Source organism: Theobroma cacao, chromosome 1 (genome assembly GCF_053813885.1).
Source record: "Theobroma cacao isolate CCN51 chromosome 1, ASM5381388v1, whole genome shotgun sequence".
Taxonomy (NCBI): Eukaryota; Viridiplantae; Streptophyta; class Magnoliopsida; order Malvales; family Malvaceae; genus Theobroma; species Theobroma cacao.
Window position 1 is genome coordinate 18,439,539 of NC_142639.1, and position 4,456 is coordinate 18,443,994.

General features: G+C 40.6%; 1 long non-coding RNA gene across 1 annotated transcript; it reads right to left on the bottom strand.

Moving 5' to 3' along the window:
* Window positions 1-2,055: 2,055 nt before the first annotated feature.
* LOC148764623 (uncharacterized) lies at window positions 2,056-3,808 on the bottom strand. The gene is made up of 3 exons (XR_016025350.1): window positions 3,717-3,808; window positions 2,988-3,072; window positions 2,056-2,197 (listed from the first exon to the last, which is right to left on the bottom strand). It is a non-coding gene; the product is annotated as an uncharacterized LOC148764623 (long non-coding RNA).
* Between the last annotated feature and the right edge of the window lie 648 nt (window positions 3,809-4,456).

Consider the following 4,456-nt stretch of genomic DNA (forward strand, 5'->3'; position numbering starts at 1 on the left):
CACAAATATCTCCTTTAAAGGAGTAGACACCACTAATTGTTCCTCTCTCCTAACACGACCTCTACCCAACCGAGATGCAAAACATGGAGAGATAAAAGAATGGGTAGCACCAGGATCAAATAGTACTCGAGCATTCATATTACAAACGGAGAGAATACCTGAGACCACGGCATTGGATGTTTGAGCCTCCTGCTGTGTTAAAGCAAACACCCTCGCTTGGCCTCTACCAATAGAACTTTGATGTCCGGACCCAGATGGTCTGCCTTGAGAGGAAGTACCCGCACCTCTACCTCTCGATCCACTAACCTCCCGGCCAGATGAGACAGCAACTGACGGAGCAGATGAAGCTGGCTGAGTGGAACCACGAGCAGAATCTGGTGATTGATGTGCCATCGGACAATCCCTCCTAATATGCCCAGGTTGACCGCACCCGTAACAAGTTTTTGTAGTAAGGAAGCACCGTCCACTATGTCGTCTCCCACAAGTATCACAAGAGCGAATGACTTGACTACTCTGTCTAGAATCTTGCTGCCTCCTAGAATTGAAGGTTCTCTGTCCCACCCTAATATTAGCACCAGGTGCGTCACTCCCCTGCTGCGGTAACCGTGAGTCCCTCTGTGGACCCTGACGGCTAGAAGATGAACCACCACTGCTGAAATCTCTACGGCCCTGATAACCCTCTGTCTTGCCCCTTTTTGCTCTATCTCTCGCAGCCCTACTCTCATTGGTCCTCATCTCGATGCGTTGAGCACGATCCACTGCTGCAGAATAGGTAGTGAAATCTCGGGATGCCACAGCCCTAAATAATGGCTCCACTAACCCATCCACAAATCTCTGAATCTTCATCTCCTCAGTAGAAACGAGATAGGGCGCATAACGAGCTAGCTGCGTGAACTTGATGTCATACTCAGACACCGTCATGCTTGAAGTCTGTACCAAAGTCTCAAACTCTCTAGCTCTAGCATTACGCACACTGAGTGGTAAGAATCGATCTAAGAAGGCTACACTGAACTCACTCCAAGCCAACGGTGTTGCATTAGTCGGTCTGCCTCTACATAAAGAGCTATACCATTCCTGCGCCACATCCTCTAATTGGAAGGCGGCTAGCTCAACTGACCGAACACTAGAACATCCCAAGGCTTTACAAATTTTCTCCATCTTATCCAAGAAAACCTGGGGTTTCTCCGATGCATCAGACCCTGAAAATGTTGGAGGCTTAAGCTTGAGAAAGTCAGGAAGAGAAATATCTAGATGTCCCCTCTCCTCCTCATGATGTTGGTGATCGGCCTGTCCTTGGGAGCTAGGGGATTCTTGTACTGTAGGTCTCCCCTCTACTACCCTTTGTATATCTTCCATGCGGGTCGCCATCATCTCTACAACCCGGTTAACTCCCTGTAGGCCTGCTGCCAAATCCTCAATAGTAATACCCCTAGCTGGGTGTCTATCTACATCACCTGAGGACTGTCCCTCTTCTTGCCTACTCACAGGCGTATCCAACCCCACCGGCCTAGTGACCCTGCCACGTCTACCTCGGCCTCTCTGGGTGGATGCCCGTGGTCTATCTGCCATCTCAATGGGAACATCTTGCTCCCCTGCCCGTCTTGAGGCGGCTCGTGTCTTAGGCGGCATTCTTACCTAGACAAAAGCAAACGCCTGTTATTAAACACATATTATAATCATACTTAAAGCAACAGGTGGTTTCTAAGATAGGGAATCTATGCGGTCATTTGGTTGTAAAATGTGCCGCGGTTCACACTTTACAACTGAAGTTCCCACATAAAGACCCGACTCTCCGCTGGACTAACAAAAAGGAAGTTCTAGGACCTAGACAAACCTAGGGCTCTGATACCAATACTGTCACGACCCAAATTCCGGGTCATGACCGGCGCATGGGTCCAATGGACATAATCCACTAAATCCAAGCAAGCCTATTATTTATTTTACTTATGATTCTATTTATTATCACTAAGTCGTATTTCATGACTTTGAGTCAAAATAGTGATACACATTGCCAACTCGTACTGGCATTACTCTTTTAAAATTTACATTTAAGTTCATCTATACATAACAAAATAATACTCGACCTCCAGCGGAGTGACTCGGATGGATATACAGCTACCGAATGCCGAGACACCTACCAGAAGATGTACACAGATCTACAAGGACACCTCGTCCTAATTATCGGCTACCTCGTGATCTGAAAACATGAATTTGAAAATGGTGAGTATAAACCCAGTGAGTGAACAAGGAAGGGAACAAGCAACAATTAGGAAAAATTTAAAATCATGATGCACTTGTTTCAAACAATGCAATTTAGTTCATTCCTATTTAAAACCCCTCCAAACCCCAGAGTTTTTCGCTACAGCGAGCATGAATTTCGATGCAGTGAAAACAAAGCAACAAGAGAAACATTTTTCCTCACTCAACAATAGCCATCCTGCTAAACTAATAAAATCAACCTAACATTCATGAAAATTCTCAAAGTATAATGTGTCAAATTTTACGTACATTACAACCATAAATCATTGTCCATCAATTTGCTATATCACACACATTTACATATGTATATATATATATACGTATATACCCATCATCATCATCTCATCAACCCATCATCATCATCACCAGCTCATCATCATCATCATCACCAGCTCATGCGCACTCCCTACTCGCACATGGCTGGGTCATCACCGGATTATGCGCACTCCCTACTCGCACATAACCGGGTCATCCTCGGCTTATGCACACTCCCTACTCGCACATAGCCGAGTCAACATAATTACACAACATTATATTCAAGCATATATGTATATCAACATAATGCAGCCACATAGAAATCCATAATAACCACATTTCATAACATAAACCTTTTCTTAAAAGCTTGTTCCCAAGGCATTCATTTTCATGAAAAATTTCATAAAATCATTCAAACACTTTGTTCAAAATAGTCATATTCCCAAAACAATTTTGATAGGCAGTCCACTCACAGGTGTTGAAAATTCAGATTCTGGGTGAACTCTGACTAATAGTCCTCAGGCGTAATTCCTTTGCCTTTTCCGGACGTCTCACCACCTTGACAAATAACAAAGTCGAGGAATTTACTATATTGTCCCTAAATTGATATAAATTAATTTAAACTACTAATGCTTGATATGTAATGCAAAAATATGTCTGATTACCGCTTAATCACGGTATCGATTAAATTTGACCGATCACCCGATTAATCGGCGATTGTGTCCAAATCACCTCCAAATTAATTCATTTCTCCTCTAATACCTTAATTTACCACATACATTTAAATAAAGCCAAATTCAGCATTAGAACCCTCACAATTCCTTATAGAAAAAAATTTGGTCATTTGGTGTACTAGCATCGAATCTTTTTCTACATAACCGTTTCACCTTACTTCATCATTTTCCATGCCATTTTCCTTGAAATAAAAACAATACCCCATTGATATTCAGCCCTCATGGTTCAGCCAACAAGGAACCCTAGAGAAATTGAATATTTCTTTTGTGTTTTTGTTCATAACCATGCTTAACTATCCCTAAACACTAACATAGTCTAAAATCAAATTATTCCAACAACAATTCCTCTTCCATACCCATTTTTCAGAATTGAATTCATCATGATAACTCAATATTCAACCATGGAAATCAAGAACAAAAGCATGGGTAAGCTAGGTATCAAGGAGAATTAAAGAAATTTTAACTTACCTAGCTTGTTTCCTTGATTTCTTCACTTTTTCTTTGAATTTCCACCTAGGTTTTCTTGTTTTTCCTTTTGTTCTTCCTTTTTTCTGGTTGCTGGATGTCTAGGCCGAATATGGTGAGGGAATTGGGGATTTAATGGGCTGATTTCTATAGAAAATAATAAAATAATCAAGCATGCCATGTGTCACATGCTTATTGGCCAAATTTTTAACTTTTTGACTTTTTCTTCTTAATTTTCCACCACAAATATTCTGGTATTTATCCAATCCTACCACAATTAAAATCCCTTGGTCTTGACAAGTGCTGGGCCGAAAATTTTACTGATTTGCCCCCGAGACAAAAAAATTACGATTTTGCCCTTATACTCTGAAATGTACCGGAATCTCATTATTTCTACTTTTCAACCTAAAATAACACTAATATTGATCAATATTAACTAAATGGGGCAAAAATTGTTTAAAAAAAAAAATTTTTGTTTAGTCCACTAGTGGCAAAATTACCATTTTGCCCTTGTGCTCTATAAATACCGAGAATCAAAATTTTTCACTACTAAACATCATTTTATACTCCAATAATCATAATTATATTTCATATAATTATTCTTGGTCAAATGTGATCAAATCTTGGCTAAAAATCTCCATTTTATCATCAAATGGTAAAATGACCGTTTTGTCCCTAATCGGTCAATTTTCTGATGGACTCCAAACTGGACCTTGAACTCCAAATCACTATTCTAAACCATT